The sequence below is a fragment of the Furipterus horrens genome, unplaced genomic scaffold (assembly GCF_987537825.1).
Source record: "Furipterus horrens unplaced genomic scaffold, mFurHor1.1.pri manual_scaffold_6, whole genome shotgun sequence".
Taxonomy (NCBI): Eukaryota; Metazoa; Chordata; class Mammalia; order Chiroptera; family Furipteridae; genus Furipterus; species Furipterus horrens.
In genome coordinates, this window is record NW_028327176.1 from 106,710,669 (window position 1) to 106,738,633 (window position 27,965).

The 27,965-nt window shown below is 36.2% G+C and overlaps 1 non-coding gene and 1 pseudogene across 1 annotated transcript; both read left to right on the top strand.

Moving 5' to 3' along the window:
• The first annotated feature begins 3,003 nt into the window (after window positions 1-3,003).
• On the top strand, window positions 3,004-3,671 carry LOC150007191 (Golgi apparatus membrane protein TVP23 homolog B pseudogene; annotated as a pseudogene).
• Window positions 3,672-4,919: 1,248 nt separating this feature from the next.
• LOC150007192 (U6 spliceosomal RNA) lies at window positions 4,920-5,029 on the top strand. Its single transcript, XR_016512063.1, has one exon. It is a non-coding gene; the product is annotated as a U6 spliceosomal RNA (small nuclear RNA).
• The last annotated feature ends 22,936 nt before the right edge of the window (window positions 5,030-27,965 follow it).

Genomic DNA, 27,965 nt, shown 5'->3' on the forward strand with positions numbered 1-27,965 from the left:
ATACTGAGTATGAAATGAACAGAAAAAATGTATGTATTCCAACTTGCTGAGATATCATACTGGCACTAACTTGAGACTTAAACTGAAGCAATGTGTGAATTACTTGATACTGGATCTATTACTGGCCCTTCTTAAGTTAAAATATTGTCTAGATCTGAGTAATCAAGATAGTAATAATGAAGACCCAGCTCTGCAATAGGAATTCAGATAGTTACCGTACAGTATTCTATTTTACATATGTACATATAAATATTTTACGCATAAAATATATGTGCATATATATACATAGATGCTAAGCAGTGACAGGTTACACATCCACTGATGGATTTACTACTGGTTGCAATCCAGATCATAATCTAATTGGAGATTTAAGGATAAAGACCATGATATTAGACACCTACCCCAAAACTTCAGTGTAATGTGACACATGCTCTAAAAAACCTATATCCAAAGTGCTACATTTGTACACATAAAGACTCGGGTGATACTTTACATAGCAGGTGTCATTTCCATTGAAGTTTTAAGGATGATGAAGTTATTAAATATATTGTATGTTGATTCAGTCAATAGTCATTTCTACACCTTTTCCCAATAAAACACGTTCCCAGAGTCCCTTGCAAATTCGTGAGATCAGTAACCCAATTACAACCGATGAGACATAGGTGAAGTTTAATGGGGATTTGTGGGAAAGTCTTTGCTCCCATAAGTAAGGCTCTGCCCTCTTTTCCACTTTTGCTTTATTATTTATCTTCCAGTCTGGACTGTGGAAAGGAGAGTTGAGCTGAACCAGCCATAATGTCTAACATTAGAAAAGGCAGAGACATTTTTCTTGACACCTCAAGTCTCTAAACCCCAGCTCTACAATCTTAATCATTCTTGTTGCATGGGAAGAAGTAAACCCCTATTTAATCAAAGCTCTGTGGATTCCTGTGTCTTTTTTTTCTTTTCTTTTTTCTTGCAGTTGAATACTTCTAACTAATCCATAGGTGGAGGTGAGGTTACTTCTAAAGGATATATTATGAATAGAGGGGGGAAAAGTCCTACAGAATCCTCAAGTTAAAAGGCTGCAAGGCTAACGTAGGCAGTAGTGTCTGAGAATTCCACAGGCAGTATGAACAGAGTATTTGGTGAAAATGGTTTTGTAGACAGCAAAAGGAGGAATGGTTTCCCACAGAATGAATGTCAACTGCTCTGAAATTTGGTTAAAAGTGAAAAGAGGTTATTGGATTTGACCATTAGGGAGCATTGATATTTTAAAGAGAATAGATGTAGTGAAGCTCTGAGGATGCAATCACATTGCCCTAGACTAAGGAACAAATGGGCAAAGATGTAAAAACACGAGATAGATGATAAAGGCACCTTAATTAAGAGAGTAAAGAGATAGGACAGTGGTTCTGAGAGAGAAGCAATGTTGAGGGAGTTTGCTTTAGCATTAGGATTTGACAGACTTTAAAAGAAATGTCAAATAGAGAGAACAGCAGTAAGGACAAGAGCTCATGGAGGGGGTGGAAAATAAATGATGGTCAAAGTTTGTATAGAGGGACAAGAGGGTTACCCATCCCCCCAAAGGAGTGGTATCCATTCATGTCTTTTAGAGAAGAAAGGATGGATATAAAAATGGGAAGGAGAGATACAGAGAGAAAACATTGTTCATATTTTCTGTTTCATTAAAAGAGTTAATCAAGTTTTTTTGTAAAAGTGGCTAGATATAAGGTACAGGTTTTTAGGAATTGATAAGGTTCAAAACAACCAATTAAAGGAAAGACGTTGAACAGGGAATCCTGGAGGGCCAAATTAAGAGCGGCAAAGGTGAGCTTAGCAGCCAGGTAAAACTGTAAGCTATTGGTTCTCTGTCTGTGCCTAGATTCCAGAGACTGACACCCACCCATTTCTGCACAGGTGTGGGCTTGAGGAAGATCATTGACATGATTTCTCCTTCTCTGTACCCAAGTTACATTTGTATAAAATGAAGCAGTTACAGTAGTATCTGGAAGAGGAGAAAAAAGTTACAGAAGAACAGCAGAGAGCCTGTAGGTTAGAGGGAGAGGGATGTGGGAATATGGGAGGTTGAAGAAGGCTTTCCTGTCTGCTTTGCTGTCAAGAGAATTGATTGGGAAATGAGGGCAAGGGCCTCCCCCTGTTTTTTGCTCTATCTTTTACTGTTCTTATGCTCCCCTACCCCGGCATCACACAATCCAGCAGTAAGTTCACAATATCCTCAGGAACATATCCCACTGATGTTGTGGAAAAAATATTTTTAGTGAAGTGCTGAGGATGCAATTCACATTGCTATGGACTAAGGAGCAAATGGGTGAAGATGTAAAAACAATGAAGACAGTGTAGTTCCAGATTTTCTCTTTCTTATGCATTTATACATGTTTTTAAAGTGTTAAGGTTTTGAGTAAATAGTACTATAAACTGCATCTGCTTATAATATATGAAATATATATCTGAAGCCAAGCTGTATTGACTCCGTCTTTCCCTTGGGCCCTTCAGCTGCGAAGAGAGGGGGGGTCTGCTGCATGGGCAACAGCAGACCCTCCATATCACCCTGTCCAGGCTCTGTAGCTTCAGCTTCACTGGAGAGGACACTCCAGCATCATCGCAAGATGTCGATTCAACACGGGAGGAGACAGATACCGTGTCACTCCCGAGTCGGACTGCACAGCCATTTTCGGCGGTGCAGATAGACTCTTAAGAAGCTACCCCATCGTCTCTCGAGACGGACGGCTGCCGACGACGATATCTAAATACATATAATTTTATCTCATTGTACAAAGTAAGATTAACATTGAATCAGACTTAATTTTCAAAGAAAATTGTTTGCTTATTTTATTGTATTAAAATATTATTAGTATATTTTTGAAGTAGTATCAAAGCATGCCATTACATACACACACACATACATGATGTGGAAAAAGTAGGTTTATAGTTGTATGAAAACAGAGTTTATTCTTATATTGTTCTTTATTAATTATTGTATTATATTTCATACGAACCACTATGAGCCTACTTTTTCCCCACCCTGCATTTCAGAGTTGGCGTGGGACCACCGTGTTTCAACAAGACAGTAACAATGAAACTGAAGTTGTTGCACTGTTAAATACAGAAGAGGAAACAGCTAATAGGCAAAAATATTCCAACAACAGACACCAAATGGCATCATTTTTCCACTCATTTTTTAGAGTCAGTGTAGCTGTAGTCTATATTCTCTGTGAATTGTTCAACAGCAACTTTATTGCCTGTAGGGTGACAATGATCTTGTTGTTGTCATGTGACTTTGGGCAGTCAAGAATATCACAGGTGAACAAATGGTTCACCTGCATTGCTGAAATCATATTGATGAAAATGGAAAAAGCCATTGGATGTTTGAGTCCAGGAAGACATCCCCCTTCAAGAAAATAAAACTGTTTTAGATGCCAAATCCAGATCTTTTGATTAGGGCTTGTTGCCTGCCCAGGGCTGTGGGTGGTATTTGCATTCAGTGCTCTCTTTTCTTTTGGAGTGCAGTGCTTGGCTATGGTTACTACGGGGTTGGTGTTACAAAGTGCCAACCTATATGGCTACAGCATGTGCAAAGCGGGCAGCAGAACAAATTTAACCAGCATGGCCACATCTTGTCTTGGAAAGCAGTTTTAAGACAAAACATTGGAGATGATCAGACTTCCTGAAGAGAGGGACAGAAGGCCTGTGTGTTCTGTTATGCTGGGAAACACCTAAATAGATCTTGACTCTGAACCCTTGAGAAATAAATATATGTTGAAGAGAGGAGTGTTGGATTTGTCTATCCATTTCAAAATTTACTTTAAAAAAGGAAATGTAGTTTCCACATTAAGTTTTTATTTTCTTTTTGGCATTTGGGACTTGAAAGTATGGTGTTATTAGAAACATTATCAAAATTTGGTTCACAGTGTATATATGTGTGTATGCACATATAATATCCATAGACCCCAAGTTAATGAAAGTGTCTGTATTTATGTACATATGTAATGGCCTTTAAATTTTGATCCATAAAGTGTAGAGAAATGTTCTTAATCTATCTCAAAACTTTGTGTGTTTATGTATTATTTCTGTAGATTATTTTCAGAAGAAAGTTTTGCTTCCCTGATTAGAGGACTTTGGTTATGTATAGGTTATAAATAATTGTTATTTTTGTCATGTAATATATACTTTATGATGAAACTTCTTATCTTAGGCATTCACAAGCAGATGAAAACCAAATTTGGGTAAATGGCATAAACCAGTTTCTAAAATTTTGTTTATTTTTATTTGTAACAAATTATATACGTAAGGTCCAATTAACAAAAATGGGTTTTCATAGTTTTATTTTTAAAGGATAACTAGAGATTTCTGCTGTTCTATTTAATTTTTGGAAAGGGTAGCCAGATTTTACTTTGGAATATCTTGGAAGAGCTTCATGGGCACTTGGCCTTATGAAATCTGTCTCTTACCACAAAAAGTATTATTATGTCATAGTGAGAATAATTATTTACATACTTGGAATAATAGATCTATTTTTTCTTGCTATAGTGCAGATATTGTATATCATGCATTTGTATTAATGGTATTTCTTGAAAAAGCAATGTATGTAACAATATAAAAACTATTATAGACATCTATAAATTCTGTAGTATGTATATTGTAAACATTGTTGGGATCTTAATAGATTATTTTGTAAATGTATACATTGTTAAAGTTTTTTAAGATTTTAAAAAAATTGAATAAGTATCTCTGTTGGAGTGATAGTTTTGAAGATGCATAACTTTATATTTGTACAAAACTCTACTGTTTACAAAGCTATACACACACACACACACAAACAGATGTATGTATTATGCATATATTTTGGCCTCAGAGAGTATTCAGATTCTATGACAAGTAAGGGAATTATCTTCCTTTTTGATTAAAGATGTTCTCTCATGCTTATTTCAGCAGCACAAATACGAAAATTGGAATGATACAGAAAAGATTAGCATGGCCCCTGTGCAAGAATGATGTGCAAATTCATAAAGATGTTCTCAGAATTCTTGGTCATCACAGTTATTAAAGCCCCTGAGAGGATTCTTTGACACCAGTGATTGTTTACACAATTCAGAGTCTCAGCATTTGCCATGGGTTTCCCCTTAGTGAGTAACAGGAGACATTTTTTTTTCAAAGACAAAGCAACTTTTCTAAACCATCTTAAATCTGTGATTACTTCAGTCGTGGGCAGAGCAGGAATTTTCTTTCCACAGTTCAGAATTAGTGAAACAGTTGTCAAACCGGCTCTACCTGCCTATATTCTCATGCTTAGGGCGTCCTCCTTACCTCATTGCTCCACCCTCTAAAGAGTCATCTGAGTATAGGTCTTTTACATCCTGTGGTTAAGATTATTCCTAAGTACTTTATTTTTCTTGTTGTTATAGTAAATGTCATTTTTTTCCTACTTCCTGTTTTGATATTTCATTGTTGGTATACAAAAATGCCTTTAATTTCTGAATATTGACTTTGTATCCCACTGTTTTGCCATATTCAATTAGCAGGTCAGGCAGTTTTTTGGTGGAGCCTACAGGGTTTTCTATATACAATATCATGTCATCTGCAAATAATGACAGTTTTACTTACTCCTTTCCATTTTGGATGCCTTTTTGAAAGTGGGACACCCTTGTCTTGTTCCTGATCTTAGGGGAAAAGCTTTAACTTTTGCCCCATTGAGTATGATGTTGGCTATAGATTTTTCGTATATGGCCCTTATTATGTTGAGGGATGCTCCCTCTACTCCCACTTTGCTCAGTGTTTATATTATAAATGGGTGCTAAATTTTATCAAATGCTTTTTCAGCATCTATTGATATGATAATGTGATTTTTGTCTCATTTTGTTTACGTGATGTATTATGTGTATTGATTTGAGAATACTGTACCATCCTTGAATCCCTGGGATGAATCCCACCTGATCATTATATGTGATCTTTTTTAATGTATTGCTGGATCCAGTTTGCCAATATTTTGTTGAGAATTTTAGCATCTATGTTCATCAGATATTGGCCTGTAGTTTCTTATCTTTGTTGTGTCTTTACCTAGCTTTGGAATTACAATAACACTGGCGTCATAAAAAACAGTTTGGGAGCCTTCTCTTCTTGAAATTTAGTTCTTCCTTAAATGTTGATAAAATTCACCTGTGAAGCTGTGAGGTCCAGGGGTTTTGTGTGCTTAGAGTTTTTTGATTATTGCTTCAATAACTACCTATTATTGCCCTATTCATGCTTTCTGATTCTTCTTAATTCAGTTTTGGAAGATTATATGTTTCTAGAAATTTGTTGATTTCACCCAGGTTGTCAAATTTCTTGGCATATAGTTGTTTGCAGTAATTTCTGACACTCTTTTGTATTTCTGACACTCTTTTGTATTTCTGTGGTATCAGTTGTAATTTCTCCTCTTTTGTTCCTGATTTTATTTTTTTGTGTCTTCTCTCTCTCTCTCTTTTTTATTTTTTCATAATGAGTCTGGTTTAAAGGCTTGTTGATTTTGTTTGTGTTTTCAAAAAACCATCTTCTAGATTTATCAATCCTTTGAATTGTTCTTTTAGTCTCTATGTCATTTAATTCTGCTCTGATCTTGATTATTTTCTTCTTTTTACTTGCCCTGAGATTTGTTTGTTGTTGTTCCTTTAGTTCTTATAGATGTAGGGTTAGGTTGTTTATTCAAGATTTTTCTATCTATTTTATGTAGGCCTGTATTGCTATGAACTTCCCTATCAGGACTGCCTTCGCTGTGTCCCATAGGTTTTGGGCTGTTGTGTGTTTATTTTCATTTGCTTCAAGACATTTTGATTTCTTCTTCAATCTCATTGTTAACCCATTCATTATTTAATTGCATGTTTTTCAGTCTACATGAATTTGAATATTTCTGAGTTTTTTTCCTTGAGGTTAGTTTCTAGTTTCTAGCCATTGTAATCCAAGAGAAAGGTTGATATGATTTCAATTTGATACATTAACACATGGAATACTATGCAGCAGAAAGAAATAACTCCTTACCCTTTGCAAGAGCATGGATGGAAATGGAGAGTATTATGCTAAGTGAAATAAGCTAGGCAGTGAAAGACAAACACCATATGATTTCACCTATAAGAGGAACCTAATGAACAAAACAAAAAAATAAGCAAAATAGAATCAGTGACATGGAAATAAGGAACAAATTGACAGTGACCAGGGTGGAGGCGGGGTAGGGGAATAAGGGGGGAAAGAAGGGGAAGGGTCCAGTCAAGAAACAAGTATAAAGGGCCCATGGACATGGACAACAACTAGGGATTGACTATGGGAGCAGGTGTGGGGGGTGGGGCAGGGGAGAGCAATGAGGGAAAAAATTGAGACAACGCAAATTGAACATTATAAAATAAATAAATAAATCACTTACAGCAGTGTCAGACACATATAAAAGAAAAAAAGTTTTCTGAAAAAGCGAGAGTGTGGCTAAGGCCCTATTCAGTACCACTAGAGATTTTATTAGAAGCCCAGGAAGAAATTATTATAAACAATGTCCTTGACATAAACTGGTAATTCAGAAGTGCTGACCTCAAATAAAGCCTCAGCTTGCTACATGGAAGTCCCTATGTTACCTTGGAGAAGTAATTTTGGAATGATTCAAGTACATTAGAAGTGGGCAAATGCAGGCATAGAATAAAATAGTTCTTTCTTTCCTCTAACTAGTGCTTTCTAGAAGTGGAAGGCATACTATACATGTCTTTGGAAATAGGAGCTGATGAACCCTCTGTGGGAATGAAAGTTTGAATTAAAAGACCTCTATGAAGATTGACTTGGGGGTGTGACTGGGTGAAGGGGAAAAGGGAGAAAAGGTGAGAACTGTAACAGCATAAACAATAAAAATAAAATGAAAGAAAGAAAGAGAGAGAGAGAGAGAGAGAGAGAGAGAGAGGAGAGAGAGAGAGAGGGAGAGAGAGAGAGAGAGAGAGAGAGAGAGAGAGAGAGAGAGAGAGAGGAGAGAGAGAGAGAGAGAGGGAGAGGGAGAGAGAGAGAGAGAGAGAGAGGAGAGAGAGAGAAAGAAAGAAAGAAAGAAAGAAAGAAAGAAAGAAAGAAAGAAAGAAAGAAAGAAAGAAAGAAAGAAAGAAAGAAAAAGAAAGAAAGACTTCTAAATTTCTAATCAGTTTGAAGTCAATAAGGACATATGCTGTCCAATATTGCTAAAGTTTTGTTCTTTTTGAGAAGTTAATATGCTTTTAAAAAAGGATTCTGTGGTCTGTTCATGTTTGGGAAATGCTACAAGTCAAATTTCTTTTTCAGACACACGGTATGCATTAGTTAACTAAATCTTGGACTAGGCCTATGTTTTTTGTTTTTTTTTAAAAGGGTATAAAACAATTTTTATTAGCATTGCTGAGAGTGTAACATTCAACCATTATTTTCAATAATTTTTCTCACATTTGAAACATAGGCCTATGTTTTAACCAAATGCTTTCTGAATGTTTATAATCACAGAACTGGCTTTTGTCTCTGGTTTGTTTTCAAGGTTTTGGAAAGGAAGTTTTGGTTTGGTTTTGCCTTGTTTTCTGCAAAATTCTAGTAAACTTGGTAAGGACACCAAATAGATAATATAAATGGTTTAGAATGATAAATTGCCCTAATAATAATTATGTCTTCTAAGCAATATGTTAAATTCCAGTAGTCAGAAAACATAAGAAAAAAATCTTAAAATTTGTTTTTTATTGAACTTTTTAGTGTGGCATTGGCTAATAAAATTATATAGGTTTCAGGGGTACAAGTCTATAATATATTATTTGTATATTGTATTGTGTGTTCACCACCCAAGTATAAAATGTGGTTTTTTAAAATCAAGTTATTATGGCTTCCTTCTAGAATGATGTCCCATATATATATCATTTCTTCTCTAAACTATGCTACATAATTCAAAATCTTTTTCTGTAAAGCCCATAACTTTCTGAGCTGGTATGTGGCTCACAGAAATACTTTGCTCAGAGGGAGGGTAATGTTGCCTGCCCAGAATTATTGCACATAGAAGGAGGGAGAGGTCATTATTTCAAGGTAAATACACACACTATTATTGCAAATGCTACCCATCAATGATGGTGGCAGTCATTCCAGTTATAAAGCAGAAATAATGATGAACCTCATTTTATGCATGTTATGCTGACATAGATATGAACTAGCTGCTTTCTTAAAAATAACTCTAAAAACAATGCAGTATCCTGAACTGGATCCTGGAACAGATAAAAGACATTAGTGAAAAAATCAAAGTGTATTTTAGTTAATAGTATTGGAACAATGTTACTTTCTTAGGTTTGATAAATAACATGTAAACAGCAGGGGAAACTAGTCAAAGGGTATACATAAACTCTAATATCTATGCAAATTGTCCCTTAATTAAAGTTATTCCAAAATAAAAGATAATTAAAAAAATAAATTCAGTATGAAGAAAATGTATAGTTTCTTTTTAGTGATCCTGAGAATCAGGTTTCTGCTTCTCAATAAATTAATATGTAAAAATAAAATATATTTTTTAAAAAACTAAAAACAAACCAATCAAAAATACCCCAATGAAATGTTTTTCTTAAAGGTTCACAGATGGGAGAAGGGAGGTGATTTTATCCTTGGCACCAGAGTTCCTGATTAGAGAGAGCACTCCCTTTGTTTAGGAATATACTTTGCTAAGCCTCCTAAGACAGAACCTGAGGGCATGGTCAACCCCCTGCTCAAAAAAAGAGGAAGCTAGGGGACATTATTTAATGCATGACATTAAATTTGTTTCTGGTTTTTAGAGAAAGGGGACAAACAGAAAGATAACAAACAGAGAAGGGAAGAAAAGATGACAAGATCTAGTGATGTAGCTGGGCTGGCAGAATTACTCAGGATGAAATCAGTAGTGAAAAATGCCCAGCAGTAAGTGGCCAAAGCCTTTTAAAACCAAGACTACCAGATTGTTCAAATAGTTGGTAATTGTCACTCTATAATTCTCTCATTTGTCTCTTTAACTTTCAAGTCAACAGTTTATGTTTAGTATTTGGAGCTCAAATTTGTGTACAAGAGTAATGGGTCAGGATGTCTGTGTGGGAAGTAAGGAAAAGACTGATCCATTGTGCAGTAGAAATAGTGTAGAACAGAGTCAACATGAGCAGTACACTTAAATCACTGTAATGTTTATAAACTCAGAAAAAAGAACTCCAAAGCCAAGGGTGGCCATGACTGGTTGAATTTTATGGGGAACCTTGGTATTACACAATCCACTGACAAGGAGATAAAATCAATCTTATGAAACATTTAAGAAACAAAAAATTCCAGTCATTTAACATTCTTTATGATCAAAATAAAATATACTGTGCTAAATTAATATGGGCTTGACTGCTAAGCTTAATAATCTTTTCATATAAACAAATGAATTTTATAATAATTGTGATCAAGGCATTTTTTCCAGAATATTTACAGATGTGACCAACAAACACAATTTTGACTTATGTAGTGCTTTAAAATATTATGAATTAGTTTCCGGAATTGACAAATAACATTTTTACCATAAAAATCTAAATTCTGGCTTTCCCTTGAAAAATCAGAAAGTCCAGCAACATTGAGTCCATAATTCCAAATGTTGCAATAATAGGCCAAGACTGCACAGACGACTCCCCCTCAGGACCAGGCATGTGCTTTCCAGTTGTTGACCACCTCCACCATTCCCTATAGCCTTGCATTGAAGCTGACTTTACTCATTTCCCTTCCTGGCCATATCGCATTTGAATTGGCAACCACAGCTCTATCATCCATAGTAACTCCTACTGAAGCAAATGAACTTTAATGCTAGCATTTTGTACATAGTATATACTTAGGAGACTATAACCCATTATTTAGCAATCATATTATAGAAAAATAAGAACTTTGGTTTTAGAGGTAGGCAGATTTGTTTTCCAGATTTACTGAGATATAATTAACTTATAACATGCAAGTTTAAGGTATACAATGTGTTGATTTGATACATCTATATATTATAAAATAATTACTAGTCTAGCATTAGCTAATACCTCCATCACATCACAAAATTACTATCCTGATAGGTCTTTTCAAATTAGTGTTTTTTATTTCTTTGAATAAATACCCAGAAATGAGGTTGCTGAGTCATATGGTCAGCCTATTTCTAGTTCTTTGAGGAATCTTCGCACTGTTTTTTGTAGTGGCTGCTGGGGTTTTTTAGTCCTACAAACAGTGCATAGGAGTTTCCTTTGCTCCACATTCTCGCCAACCATTAACCTCCATTCTGAGGACTTTTCTTCCAATCTTTTTTCCTGTACATTTATCTACCTATCTATAATCTATAGTTATGTCTAATTATGAATATAGTGAATACACAGTGTCACGTTTTATTACTTTACTTACAGTTAACTTGGATGAGTCTTAGTTTCCTTATCTGTAAAAGGGTACAATAAGCCTAACTTTGTGGGGATTTTATAAGAATTAAATATGATACTCTATGTGAAGTCATTAATATGAAGTAGTAGTATGTACTCAGTAGTTAATATCCTAAGCCTGGTTTCCATTACTTTCTGGTCCAATGACACAGATTTCTAAAGTTTGGTCAGTGAGTTTATTAAAAAAAAACAAAAAACAACAACACTAACATGAAAAGATATGTTTTTCAATATAATTGAGTGCTGTTCTAGAAGTTTTCAGTAGTTTTTAAAAGTGAGGTTTAAATTTCTTTGATAGGTAAAATTCGTGGTGACTTGGGTTGCTATTACATTGAAATCTAATTCAAAAGCCTACTTCATAATAGAATTACTTGTTTTAAATCTAGTCCAGTTCTAAACTCCGCAGTCTAGACCATGTTAAGATAGGATGGAGAGAAGTTAATTGGGGAAGAGGATGCTGCAAAGAATTAGAGAAGTTGATGCTGACTTAATCTTTTCTATTCATGATAACAGTCACACATTTCTTTAGTTTAGCCTGTCTTCTCATACAGTCAGAAAAAAACTTAGTTAATGATGGGGGTTTGATTTGTGTTTTTTATTTATTGAAGGCTTATAAAATATGAGCATATTGGATATACATATGTAATTATAGAAGTGGAACTTTTAGAGTTATTTTTCTTAAAGTGGTAGAATACCAGAAGAGATATTCCAAATGGAAAATAAATAAATAAATATTAAGTCAATGAATACTTCTTGATACATTGTATGTATAAGGTACTTGGTGACATCCTGTAGATAATTTAACATTGAATGAGCTATGTTCTCTCTCCTCAGGGAAATATATAATACAGATCATACATGAGATGTAAACAAAAAGAAGAGAGAAATTCTAGCCATAGGAATGAGGAAATATTACAGAAAAGACAGCATTCTAGTCAAGTATGTTTTTCCAATTCTGATTATGAAAACAGTGTGTTCATTAAAGAGATTTGAGAAATTCATACAAATATTTTCTAAAGTAACTAAACAGAATGATCTTTTAATACAGATATAACTATTGTTGACCTTTTTATGATTTGTATTTTTCCTATATACATACATGTTTGTCTTAAATTATGAACATATAAAATACAGAATTTCAAATGTTCTTTATTTAAAATTGTAGTCTGAGCATTTTTCTTTGCTATTAAATTCCTGTAAAATATTATTTGTTAATCTCCAGTAATAGGACATTGCTATATTCTCTATTTCTCTCCAGTTTAATTGTGAGAAAGCATCAGAAATACCCAAATTAAGGGACATTCTATAATATAACTGGACAATATATTTCAAAATGTCAAGTTCATGAAAAGCAAAGAAATACTGAAGTACTGTCCTAAATTGGAGGAGACTAAGGAGTCATGAAAACTAACTGCAATGTAGGGTTCTGAATGAGATCCTAGACCAGAAGGACATTAGCAGGACAATTGGTGAAATTCAAGCATGGTCTATAGGTTTGTTAATAGTATGATATAAATGTTAACTTCCTCATTTAGATAATAATATGACAGTTATATAAAATGTCAACACTGGAGAAGATGAGTGAAGAATGTATACATATAGAAACTCCAGGCAATTTTTTTTCCAGTTTTTTAAAATAATTATATTATTTCAAAGCAAAAAGGAAAAGGAAAAAAACACAAAAAGGTGGATAAAACATAAAAATTTAAAGCAAAAAATGATTTTATGGCACCATAATATTTCACCATATAATATATCTTAATACAATCAATTCTCATTATTGGTATTTATTTTATATTTTCTTTTTGATATTATAAATAATAATGTCTTTGCTGAAATTAAAGGTATCTCAATAATGAAAGTGTGATGGAGAAGAAAAGATGAGTTCATACATGGAAAAGAAATGATCTGAGGAAATGTGTGTAGAAGCAGCAACCCAGGCTTGACTAAAGTACTATGTGAAGTCAAGTTTCACAGAAGAATAGGGTCTTGTGGGGAAGAAGTTCTAGGTCACCACAGGGGTAAAATGGGGTTATGTGGCAGTGGGCCTTAAGGTCAATGACTCAGTTGATAGTTAATGGATTGGAGGTTTGCCTTAATATATTTCTTTTTTCCACTTGACTCGCTCTATTATCTAACAAAATATTTGTGATTTTTTTCCAAAAGTATGCCGGGGCATCTAGGAATACAAAAATGTTAATGAGAATAGTAACATTTAAGGAATTTAGACTCTGAAAACAAGACCATTTACTAAGTATGAAAAAAATATCAACTACTCATTTCAGTTTAGAATGGTGAATATTTGAAAACCTGACCTTTAATAAGCTGAGAACCAGCTGACAGTATCAGCCAGAAATAGACCTGCAATCATTTGCTTTTGATAACATGTCCTGAAAATGTTCACTTTTTAATAAAAAATTGAATATAAATAGATAAAATAGTAATAAGGAAGTGCCCTTTACATAGATGAGGTACATTTAATAATATTACTTATCTTTAACCAACACCTTATATATTATAAATCATAAATTGGAAATGTAACCTAAACTTTTAGAGAGACATGAGCTCAGTGGTAGCTGTTTTGAAGGCTATTACTCTAAAAGCTTAACCTTTCATTAAAATTCTATGAAGCTAGTTTCAAGTCATTGAAGCAAATTATATCCATTTTATAAATATTATATAAATAGATACCTCTTCCATAAAATTATTCTTGATTGAATTTCTTAATATTGCAACTGGGATTCCTGTTCATTAACTTCTGAAAAATAACATAGGAGATTCCTTTAGTCTATCAGTATTTAGTATAGAGCTAATACTTCAACAGTAGAAGATAATGGAATATTTAAATTTAATCAATAGTTTCACGGCACACATATTTACCTTTAACCAAACTGCTTTCTTTCTAGGTACAAGGTGTGAGAAATCTGATTATAAGTTGAACATTTGATGTATCTTTTCCTTAAGTTTCCCACCCTTTTCTTCAATGAGACTTTTTAATTCAAAGTTTTTATTTAATTTACATTCACTTAGTTTTTTACTGAGTTAAGTATAAAGGCCCAGTTAATTAATTCATTAGATTGGTCAAGGCAACACATTTGAACTATAACAGGATTTAAAATGCAGTTGGTCTTTTAGCAGTTCTCTGGTAATCACACACCCACACACACATAGATACAATTTGTAGAATACTCTGCATATAGGATCCCCACCCCCATAATCTTGTATAGTGCACTGTTACAATCTGCAGTATTATGAAACCTATATAAATTGGACATGACCAAATTAGAGATGTCTGATAAACTCATAAAGTATTTGAGAGCTTCACCTATATTCCCAAAAAGATCATTTCTAAACTATAAAAAAGGAAAATTCATATAAAATCACAACCTATTTAACAGACATCTTTAAAAAAAACAAATTCTACCTCATTTTGCTACTTTTTCAAATATGACTAAGGAAAAAAAGGTACAAGTAATGTTTACATTAAAAAGAACTATTAACTGAGTGGATTTGAGGGAGAAAAAATAACTATATAGTATTATGCACTTCACAAATTTTAGTGTATGATTATCTTTACAGAAATAGATTAGATGAATGCTTACTTACTTGATTTGAAGGCCTGTGGGCAAAACTGCTGTAATTCCATATGTCTCAATTATCAATAAAGGATGGCCTTTAATAGGCCTACTGGCATGCAGTTAACTGTGGTCTAAGAATTATTGCAGATGTCAGTGCTGAAGCCCACCAACCAAAGACCACCACAGTGTGTATACTCCCTTAATACAGCACACAGTGATGAAAGCAATTCTGTTGTCTTCCAGGTGTTGGGGTTCTTAGTAGTCTTTGGTTGGCGGGCACTACTTCTGCTAGTAATTTATTAGAGGTTAGTTTTCTCAAGTGAAGTAAAAGAGTCTGGAGGTTTGGGCTAGAAATAGATTAATAGAGATTTATTCAAGGGTCTTGGGGTTTGCAAACTGGCAATGCAGCTAGGCCAAAACCCAGAAGTATTCAAAAGAAGAAAGAAAAGTTAAAAGTCCTTATAGTAAAAAGTACATTCTTAAGAATTATCAGTCACTCAACAACAACAACAAAAACAATCCAATTAAAAATGGACAGAAGACCTAAATAGACGTTTCTTCAAAGAGGACATAAGGATGGCCAATAGACATATGAAAAGATGCTCAATGTCATTAATTATCAGAGAAAGGCAAATTAAAACCACAATGAGCTATCACCTCCCACCTGTCAAAATGGCTGTCATCAACAAATCAACAAACAACAAGTGCTGACTAAGATTTGGAGAAAAAGGAACCCTTGTGCACTGTTCATGGGAATGTAGACTGGTGCAGCCACTGTGGAAAACAGTATGGAGGGCCTAAATAGAACTGGCTTATATTCCAGTGATTCCACTTCTAGATATATGTATGAAAAACCTGAAACACTAATTTGAAAGAATATATGCAACCCTATATTCATTGCAGCATTATTTACAATTGCCAAGATATGGAACCACCCTCTGACACTTGTTTTTGACTAACTTTTAGCACCTGAATCCAAAATGACCGCAGTTTTTCTCTATCACGTCAACTTTTTAAGGTACAGGACATCCTCCCTTTGCCCCAAAATTCATACAAAATGTACATACAAAGGAAAATAAAGAAAAAATAACCTGAATATACTGTTTATTTAGTTATTTTATTCATATAAAGGCTATATATTGTTACTGTAAGTTAATTGTTTACAAATAGTGAAGTTTTGCTACCAAAAATACATATTAAGGTATTTTATCTTTTCAAACGACAGGCTAGGAAATGCCAAAATGAGATACTTGAAATCATCTCCTTCAGCTGGCAAAGCTTTAACAAATTGCTTCACGAGACCCAGTTTTATTTGCAGAGGTGGGAATGTAATGTTCTTTCTGTCAACAAATGGTTCATGTGGAATGTTTGGATCACCAGGTTTGAGGTCATTTCTTGGAGGCCAATTCAACTTCACCCAATGCTTCTCACGAGCTCTACTGTCCCACATACACAGAAAACAGGGATACTTGGTGTATCCACTTTGCTGACCAAGAAGGAAGCAGACCATTGTAAGGTCAACACAGATGATCCACTGTGCTCGTGATATTGCAATAGATCAATGACTCTTTATTATGTAGTCATATTCTTCATAAAAACAAACTGAATGGCCAGTTGGGACTGCACCAAATAAATTGCCATTGTGGAGGAGGACACACTTCAAGTTCTGCTTTGAGCTATTGATGAACAGTCGCCATTCAGTTACATTCTAGATTGGAATTCCCAATTCCTCCATTAAACCATGCATGGTATGGCAATACACAAAGACAGCATCACTTTGAATGTACTGCAGAAATGCACTTTTTCTTGATCGAAAGTAGAATACCTTCACTCCTTTTTCAAGCAAGTTTTTCTTGGGCAGTCTTGATGCTAGGAGTTCTGAAGCCTTTTTGGATAGTCCCAGATCTCGTGCCAGATCATTCAACTCATGCTGATCAAATCCCTTATGAACTGAGTCACCTTCAATTTCAAAATCTTCACCATTGTTGTCACTTAGTTCTTCCACATACTCCTGAATGAGGCACTGGGCATATAGCTGATGGTAGGCTAGGATACTCTATTTTACATTTATTTTTCTTGTTATATCCTGATGTTTTCACTATACAAACGTAACAGTCACTTGAATGATCTCTGGGCTCTCACCAAACCATAGGTATACCAAATGGCAATTTATCACATGTTTTCTTCATTCACATTCATAAACTCTTGACACACTCTTGCACACCTTGTGAGGGGCCCAAGAATTACCTTGATCACCAAGTTTTACTTTAAAATATGCAAAATAGGCTTGCCTGACAGATGCGTTGATGTTTGTCCTTTGACTGGGAATGGTGAAACTGCCACAGATATAACAAAATAAATCAGGGTTGTTTAGGCACTTACGATGAGAAATAGCAGAGGCAGACATGATATGAAGGAAAGAAAATAAGTACGTATGTAAATAAAAAAATAAATTCTGCTCACTCCTTGTATACAGACAAGAACTCGGACTACACTTCGGAATACGATTCACTATATAGAGCGGCACACAACCTCTCACCACACTGTCTCATGTGTAACTGAATAGCCTAGACAAGTATGAACCTGTCACTGGTCTCCAAGGTCATCCTCCACCGCTCCCCACTTGAGGGAGGTTTGCTCTCAGCCAACAGGAGAGCACTAGTGCTTCCCTCAATCCAGGCTCGATCCAGCCTCGAGTGGTCGCATTAAGATAAGCTGTACAGGAAAAAAACTTGATGTGATAAAAGAAAACTAACTCCAGTTTTTAGATCAGCATGCCTATTTAAGTCTAAAACAGCTTAAAAATAAAACTCAACAGGAATTATGTTAAAAACTGTTCCCCTGTGTAATATGACTAGTACAACATCATGGAATATAAGGGAAAACAAATGTCAAAGTATGTCTGCAAATGACACAGCTAAGTGAAAAACACACTAGTCTTAGAGTCAGAAAAGAGTTATTTTATTCCAAACTTTCACATCAACTACTAATGTGAGTTTGGGCTAGCAAATTTTTCCATCTGACCCTCAATGTGTTTATTGGTAACACAGAAAGGGTCAGGGACTTGACTAATTAAGTTTACTTACCATTAACCAGGTTCTTTGCCTTTAAATATCATATACTGGTGGCAATGCACTTAATTTTTTTCCCTAATTTTCTTTATTTTCTTCCTTCCTTCCTTTCTTTCTTTCTTTCTTTCTTTCTTTCTTTCTTTCTTTCTTTCTTTCTTTCTTTCTTTCTTTCTTTCTTTCTTTCTTTCTTTCTTTCTCTCTTCTTATTGTTCTGTTACAGTTGTCCCAGTTTCCCCCCATTGCTCTCCCCTTACCCCCCACCCCCTGATCCCACAGTCAATACCCACCCTTCTGAGCATGTCCATGGGTCATTTATACCTATTCTTTGACTAAACCCAGGCTCTCCTCAAGCATCTCTAGTCCATTCTGCCCCTCTTTGCCAGAGCCCAGAGTAAGTGGCTGCAAAGGAACTTTATACATGGCCTTTTAAGAGGCTCTCTGTCTCCAGCTGTCTTTCCCTGTCAAACAGAAACCCTGACATTTTTTACAGCTGGGTGTTTTTTGGGTTCTTTTCCAGCTTTGGTGCTATAGGCTAGGGAGCCCCATGTTGAGGTTTAGACCCCATACTTCTCAGGGGTAACCCCTCATCCACTGAAATTTCCCTCAGGCACTTCAACTGCTGCTCATGGTAGCCAAGCCAGCTGTCTTGTGTCTCCTCCACACTCCTTACCAGGCACGTTGTAATGGAGTGGTTTCTTCTGTCTGTCCGAGGTTATGAAGCTTCTCTTCAGCTATTGTTCAATTGGTTACTCTGGATGATTTCTCTACAATTTAGTTGTAATTCCAGGTTGGTCCTGGGAGGAGGTTTAGTGTAGCTTCCACTTAGTCCTCCACAATTTTCTTTGCCACAATGCTTTTTAAATAGCAAGCCCATGGTAAACAAACAATAAGAACAACCTGCTAATATTCTTGCTTTTTGAATCTGAGGCAGAGACAAATTGAGTGAGAATTCCCTTCCACTGCTACTCAGAATATGAGTATATTTATCAGCATCCCTTGGAAGCTTTAAAAAAAATGTTTTAAATCCTCACTCAAGGATATATTTTTTATTGATTTCAGACAGAGAGGAAGGGAGAGAGAAAGATTGATGAGGGGGAAGGAGAAGGATAGAGAAACATCGATGTGAGGGAGAAATATCCATCAGTTGAGTCCCTTACATGTCCCTACTGGGGATTGAACCCACAACCTAGATATGTGCCCTGAATGAGAATCAAACCTACAACCTTTTGGTGTACAAGATGAAGCTCCAACAAAGTGAGCCACCTGCCCAAGTCTCCACTGGAAGCTTTTTAGCATTCTGGAATCTCAGGGCTCATCCCAGACCTACTGAATTAAGAATCTGCATTCTAACAAGATCCCCAGGTAATCTGTGTACAGATTAACATTGGAAAAAGCACTGCCCTAAATCATAGCTAGTTTGTAAAATTCACAAGTCTCACTGCACCTTATCATAATTTTCAACATTTCTTTTTTTTATTTTTGTTCTATTACAGTTGTCCCATTTTACCGCCTTTGCACTCCCCTGCCCCACCCACCTCCCCCCTCTCCCACAGTCAATCCTTATTTAGTTGTCCATGTCCATGGGTCATTTATACTAGTTTCTTGACTAGACCCTTCCCTTTCTTTCACTTCTTTTTCCCCAGCCCCTCCCCTCTGGTCACTGTCAGTCTGTTCCGTGTTTCCATGCTTCTGGTTCTATTGCGTTCATTTGTTTCTTTTGTTCATTAGGTTCCTGTTCCTGTATTAGGTGAGATCATATGTATGTGTCCTTCACCACCTCGCTTATTTCACTAAACATAATACTCTCCAGTTCCATCCACTCTGTCATAAAAGGTAGGAGTTCCTTTTTTCTTTCTATTGCATAGTATTCCATTGTGAATAGAAGACTGACAGTGACTAGGAATGTTTAGTGTAGTTTCTGCCTTTTTTCTTTTGGGAACTAACTGTCCACAGAGAGCATGAATTCTTCACTGTCCTCCAGGGAGCCCACCCATCACTCCTAGAGTTTTGCTCTGGTCCTCTCTCTGTACTTACAACTGGCTGCGTGAGCTTGCCTGAGTCTGGGATAAGAGGCCCATCTGGTGCTTTAGGAGAGCTAAGTTATCTAACTTAGCCTTTATCCATAATTAAGGTGATCATTCTATGTCTTGCTCTATATTTTCTCCAGAAATGGATGTGGGGGGAGGTGACAGCATTTTTTAGACACCCTCAGAAATCCCAGCAGTTATCAACAGACCTAAGTCTTGGTTCAGGATTTCACTAATGAGTCAACCTCTTTATTTGCTGAAACTCAATTTTCTCCTCTGGAAAGTGGGATGGTCGGGTGAAAGCAGTAGTTCCCAGGACTGAGTAAGCCTTGGAATTATCCATGGAGTTGAGAAGACAATTTCTGAATCCCAATCTATAGCAAAGGGGCCCCCCAATCTGCCTATGTGAAGGTGATTCAGGTGATGCAAATCTGGAGATCAATTTTTGGATCTTGTCCTTGCTGCTCGAAATATGATCTGTCTCCCAGCAGCAGAGGTACTACTTAGGAGCATACTAGAAGTGGAGAACCCTTGACCTGGCTCCAGAAGTACTGAAACAGGATATGCAGTTTAGCAAGGTTACCAGGTGTTTTTATGTGCAGGTTAAGGACTGATAAGCCCTGCCCTGGACTGTATTATCTCAATAGTCCTTTCCACACTGGAACTGTTGTGATTCTTTTTTTTTTTTTCCCATTGCTTTATCTCTGGCTCCTGGCATATAGCAATGTGCTCAATAAATATTTATTGAGAAAATTAATCCACTTGCTGTTCTGTTCAGTGGAATGTGACAACAGCTTGAACACTTGGTCATGATCCTATGTGCTTATCCTTTAATAAGCACAATGGACAGAGACACCCAGCTATCTCTCCAGTCACTGATAGAGCAATCAGGGATCCAAAATCGTACTAATTATATGCTTCCTATCCTTTTCTGAATTCTGACAATAGTTTTGTTGGTTTAATTGGGAGCTATTGTTTTTACAAATTTATTTTTGATTTCAACACAGTGAACAGGAAAAAGGTAAAGAAATTGCTGTGTGGATCTCAGACAGCCGCTATTAAATGTAATCATTTCTGCATAAAGTGCATCCCGTTTATGTGACCTTATAATTATAACTTCATTACAGTTGTCCCCACAGGTTAGCTCAGAGGTTCAGCGTGGGCTCTTCTGGGGAATGCGCAGTGTCAACATCCAAACACCAGGTGGCACTATTAGTAATTTATAGCTGGTCAGTCTTAGGTCACTCAGGTACCTTTTAGAAATTCAGAAACACACAGCCTACTGTGCCATTTAAAAATATATATAAACCCTAATTTTGTAATTGGTTTTTGGTACCAAGTATCAATCAAAAATTACCCATTCATTTAAAGTACCATTTATAAGACAACACTATTTATAGGTGTCTCCTAATTCGTCGGCAGCCGTCCGTCTCGAGAGACGATGGTGTAGCTTCTTAAGAGTCTATCTGCACCGCCGAGAATGGCTGTGCAGTCCAACTCGGGAGTGACATGGTATCTGTCTCCTCCCGTGTTGAATCGACATCTTATGATGACGCTGGAGTGTCCTCTCCAGTGAAGCTGAAGCTACAGAGCCTGGGCAGGGTGATATGGAGGGTCTGCTGTTGCCCATGCAGCAGACCCCCCCTCTCTTCACAGCTGAAGGGTCCAAGGGAAAGACGGAGTCAATACAGCTTGGCTTCAGGTGCTCCGCAGGAGTTGCCGGTGTTGACTACAACGTCAAACCGCCTTAGGGACTCCGGCTCCGGATTTTCTGTCGGGGTTTACTCCCTTAGCCTTTCCCCTGAAGAGGTATGCCACAAGGCAGCGGAGGTTTTTTGGAGTCAGAGTTTTCCTTCTCTGATGTGCCCTGACTGGAAGATCGAACCAGCGACACTTAGCTCGCAGGCCGACGCTCAATCCACTGAGCCAAACCAGCCAGGGCGATGTCTCCTAATTATTCTATAACAAATTATCTTGTCCCATGTGTTCTTTTATGACCTACATTATCTGCTCACATCTTCCATATTTCCCCTTGTTTATATGTCTGCATCTGTCTGTGTCTCTCTGCTACGCTTTCCAGAGTTCTTCCATATAAACATATTAACAGTGTCATTAGAATTGGTTTAAGTTAATAGAATTGAGCTATCTTTTGCCACTTTCTTGAGTGAGTGCATTTTCCTCAGCTCTTTCTTTCTTACAACTCTGCCTTCTCCCTTATCATAATTCCACATCCAATATTTAATTAAACTGTGCCAAACTGATTGTAAAATAGTCATTACACTCCTCTTTATATACTTGGATGATCCAATCAGCAGAAGGCTTTGAGGGAGATTCCCAACTGACTAGGGCAAGCCTGGGCAGTTTGATGGCCTTATTTGAGAACACAATGGGATAATTGTTTAGTAAGCCTTACCACAAGGCAATCAAAAAGCAGTCAGTCAACTTGGCTTTTGTATGCAATATTAAAGTCTACTTCTCTTAAATTCTCTAAACATTAACCAATACTAATTACCTTTTTGAAAGAATAATGCTGTCTCCAGAAGGCCAGGCTTTGTGAGTAATATCAGACTTTCCTATTCCTCAACACATCCAGGAAACACAGCAAAAAATACAGGGTAGTAGAGGGGGGATGGCTCTTTAAATTTGTACCCACTAATATTCACTCAATTGAACTGATGCTGATTCATAGCACTTGCCTACAAAGGTTAATTTATGGCAAACAGACAAGGGCAGTGGTAGCCAAAGACACACATTGACTTGTGCTTTTACAGGAAGATTGGCTCTTCTGTACAGGTTGAAAGGAGAAGAAAGGTGTACAGATAAATAACAATGGATTAATGAAATAAAATAAGTTTAAAAAGGTTGCTGGCTTCTGACTCTTTCTCTCTCTCTGCTTCTCTGTTCCATGGTTGTGACAAGAATAACCTCAAATGTTCCATGTATAAGGTAATGTATTTTTACATCATGGGGTAATCCAGGTTTGTTTTGGCTGATATGCAAGAGCTAATTAGCCTTAAGTAATTTGCTAAGGGCATAAACAGAGATCTTCTTTCTTTGAGATTCCCTCTGCGGCTTCATAAGACCCAGGCTTTCCAAAAAATCATTGAACAAATTACAGCAGTTTTAGACTCCAAGATTTTGGTACTGAATGCTTTCTTTTATACTATTTGCACTGATCTGAGTTAAAAATTGTATCTGGCTTATGTCATTGAGTATGATAATAATAATGATGGCTGACATTAATTGATGGCTACCTATGTATTAAATATTTTTCTTAATATTTTGTGTGAGTTATATTACTTAATCTTTACAAAAACCTAGTCTTTATTAGCTCTATTTTTACAGTTGGCAAAATTGAGATTAAGATAGTTAAGTAAGCAATGCATTAAATACTGTATATGTCAGCATTTTATATTTCTCTTAAGTTGGATGAAGCACCATCAGAATAGAAAGTTTAAACTCTAATTTACTTATGAAAACTAAAGAAAATACATGCTTAGTTTTGGAAAGAAAATAGAGAAGGTTTGTTACCTGGAGAGACAACTTTCACATAAACTGACACTTTGAGCTCACAGCATGCATAAGACCATTCTCATCCTCTGAAGTTTAGAGAAATGACTTTGACTTTTTAAAATAATCATGGATCACAACTCAAAATTAATACACTTTTCATCATGCCCAAATATTCACAAACATACACAGATATTCACAAAAATATTCTCACTATACAATACTTTTACTACTTGTAATAAAATCTGATACTTTTGTCTATTCTATTTTTAAGATCTGATAGAGAACCATAAGTTGATTCAGTATCCTGCATTTTGAGAAATTAACTGGTTTCTACTGCAAAAGAGTTAAGTAACATGTATATCCAAATAGGGTGTAAAAGATTATTTTACACTTCACCACACTCTGTTTGATATTGTCCCTTACATATAATTAATGAGTGATAGAGAATGAAGAAAATACTCTATCATGATCTTCTTGACTACACCTCTGCCTTGGTTGTGAATTTCCCTGTGGAAATGTGAAGATGTTGCCATGTGTTCCTTTTGGGAAGGGCAGCACAAAACAGCACATGCCTGAGTGTTGGTAGCTAAAGCATAGATTCAAAGGACAGGGTGATGCCAGACTTAGAAATGGCAAGAAAAAAAGGCAAATTACAAAAAAAAAAAAAAAAGACTGGGTTAGGAAAAAGAGCATCAAAAGTTACTTGGGGAACCAGCCATTTGATCTCTAGTATATATTAAGAACTTATTTGACTCAACACCAAGAAGACAGACAACCCAATTAAAAATGGGCAAAGGACCTGAAGAAACACTTCTCCAAGGAGGACATACAGAGGACCCATAGCCATATGAAAGAAGGCTCAACATCACTAGCCATCAGAGAGATACAAATTAAAACCACAATGAGATACCACCTCACACCTGTCAGAATGGACATCATGAATAAATCGACAAACAACAAGTTCTGGCGAGGATGCAGAGAAAAGGGAGCCCAGTGCACTGTTGGTGGGAATGTAGACTGGTGCAGCCACTGTGGAAAACAGTATGGAATTACCTCAAAAAACTAAAAATGGAATAATCTTGATCCTGTGATTCTGTTGCTAGTATTATACCCAAACAGTCCTGAAACACCAATCTAAAAGAACCTATGCAGAGCTATTTACTATAGCCAAATGCCTGAAAGAGCCTAAGTGTCTATCTGTAGATGAGTGGATCAAAAAACTGTGGTACATTTACACAATGGAATACTATGCAGCAGAAAGAAAGAAGGAACTCCTGCCATTTGCGACAACATGGATGGAACTAGAGAGAATTATGCTTAGGGAAATAAGCCAGGCAATGAAAGACAAATACCATATGATATCACCTAATACAGGAAACTAATGAACAAAACAAACAAATGAGCAAAATAGAACCAGAAGCATGTAAACAAGGAACAGACTGACAGTGACCAGAGGGGAGGGGGGAGGGGGGAGGGGAGAAAGGGGGGAAATAAGGGGAAAGGTCTAGTTATGAAACTAATATAAATGATGTATGGACATGGACAACTGGGTGGGGATTGACTGTGGGAGAGGGGATGGATGAGGTAGGGGTGAGCAATGGGGGAAAAAGTGGGACAACTGTACAAGAAAAACTAACAAGCAAAAAAAGAGTTATGTGGGAGTTCCACATTTGGGCCTGCAGAGGTTCTAACAGCTTGAACAGGTGGGGAGAAGGAGGAAGGCAGGGCTGGTCCAGGAGGGGCAATGAATGGAAGGTGAATGAAAGATTACTCATAGATGTGCAGCTAATTTGGGGTTGATTCTGATGAATGTCCAGATCCAGAATCCAATGGATTACTGCTGATGGACCTTAGTAGAGGGAGATTCCAGACAACGATGAAGTTCAATCAAGGCAGACAATAGAATTGTGGATCTAAGGTAGTTATTTCAAACTATAGTATATGTAGAAATTACCTGGGTGAGTCTGTTTAAATTCAGATTCCTGAGTGTCATCCACATAAATTCTGATTATGTGGAGGTTCTTCATTACATTCTAACAAGGGCATAATCACACCTTGAGAAATGTTGCTTTAGTATTCAGGGTGGGACGTAAATAGAGATAGAAAAATGATGACAGTGGACACATGAAAAGGACTTGGAAGATGCTGTAAGTTTTTGAAAAGACTACATTTTAGTTGAATCTTCTTTTTTAAAGGCTTACTAGGCAGGTGGGGTGCCAGCACTTGAGTGGCAAACTGGATCCTACAGAATGATGCCTCTAAGGCCAAAATTACCCTGCCTGCTACACACCCTGACTGTTATACAGGTAGAACTGGCTCAGAAACTTAGACTTACCTTGCTAGGTCAGTGATTTCCAACCAGTGTGCCACAAGGATTCGTAAAACATGCAATGCCTCAATATTTAGTCAGGATCACTGACCTCTTTTATCTTATATTGTCAGATGAAAAAAATGACAAGAGCCAACACAACAATAGCCATCTGGTGTGAATTAATCAAAATTATACCTATTTTTGTCAGATAAGCAAAAATATATTTTTTGGTGTTCTGTGGAATTTTTGTAATTTTATGTGTGCTATGAGATAAAAAAAGGTTGAGAATCACTGGGCTATATGATGGATATTGGTAGTTATACAGGATTGAACCATATTGAAACACAAGTCTTATGAGAACCAATAAGGATGACTTCCTGGGACATGAGATGAAATTGAGAGAAAACATTAGACTATATCAAAGGTAAACATAACATAAAACTAGGCGTCTCTGGGGAAGCTGGGTCAAGAGAAGGACATCAGACAGAACAAGGTTCTCCAAGTACTCTGATAATTCTTACTCATTCTGTCATTTCTCACCTCCATAAGTTTTGCCACTCTAAATCCTCATTTCAACATTATCAACAATACCCATCAACAAATACACACTGAATAGTTTGTTCTACTCTATTAGTTGATGGGGTTAGTTAGTTTAGCAAATATCTCGGGTGGCACTTAACTACAACACCCCTGTAAAATTATTACTGATGTGTAGCGTGGAATTTGAAGTTAAACTTGAGTCAAAATTCCCACTCATCCATTATCAGCTATTTGACCTTGGGAAAATTTTACTAGACTTGGGCAAGTTCTAATTTTTACATATAGAAAAAGTGGGATGATAATATCAAATATTAAGGCAATCTGGTAAGAATTAAATGACACAAAACATGTATTCTATGCATTGACCACAGAACTAGTAATAAGCTGTACTGAAATGCTTTTACAACATCTAAGTTTGTCTTTATTTTTTTTTTTTTATTGTTACATTGTCACCTTTACTGCCCTCCAATATGATGCCTTCTTCCTCTTATTACATATTCAAGCATCTACCTGATCTGAGCCACCAGCAGGGGGAAATTTACTATCACATCCCTTCCTCAGATGAGATGTGAAGGTATAAAGGGAGAAAGTGCCTTCTGTTTTCCCAGCTCTCCCAAAGGTAAATCCTGAGTATCAGAACACGAATTTTATAAGAATGAGAAAGATTCAGTCCAACCCTCTGTATAATTAAGGATTTAAATTCCTTTCCAGAAATTCAAAACTGTGTTACTTAAGCATGAAGGTGTGCAGAACAATGATATGATTAGGAAACATCTAGGTAGCTGGCTGAATTTCTCAGATGAGTCATAATCTAAATTGCCACATTTACTCTACCTGCAATTTCTTGGCATTAGTATAGAAAAACAAAGTAAACAAACAAAATCCCATTTTATCTATTTTGGTGTTGGGATGGAAGGGTCTGAACTGCAAATCCTGTCTTGGGGAGGTGTGCCCCACCTGACATGGGACAGCTGAAGTCCATATGAACATAATATGCTACTTAAGTAGAAATTTACAAATTCACTCTGGGTCATTTGAGCATAATATGGAGCCAGGATTTCCTTTTCATTTCAAGTTATTCTCCATTGACTGAACAAGTGTTCTGGGTGTGGTTTTAATAATTATTTCTGGAATTGGAGGCCAAGCTGGAGAAAGGTGTAGTGCTGAAGCTTGGCTTTCTTGCCTGCTTCTAAAGAAAGCAAGAAGAGGTGCAAATTTCATTGAGCTTTAGTGCAAGGATTATTGTGAAGCAACACATTACAAATACCTTCCCTTTTTTAAAAAGATCATCTTTTTAGATTATGCCTTCATGTTCATGTCAATAGCATCATAAATTTTGAAAAACTAAAGTTATTTCTTCTGACATGTTCTGGAAATCTAAAATTGGGAGTTTTTAAAAGACAACATTGTTATGTCATGCAGCCATTTATTTCAAACATTTTTCAAGAAAAAAAAAGTTGTTGAATGTGTTTACCTTCTATGTACACATATCTCTGCATTGAATTTAAAATGGTCAGATA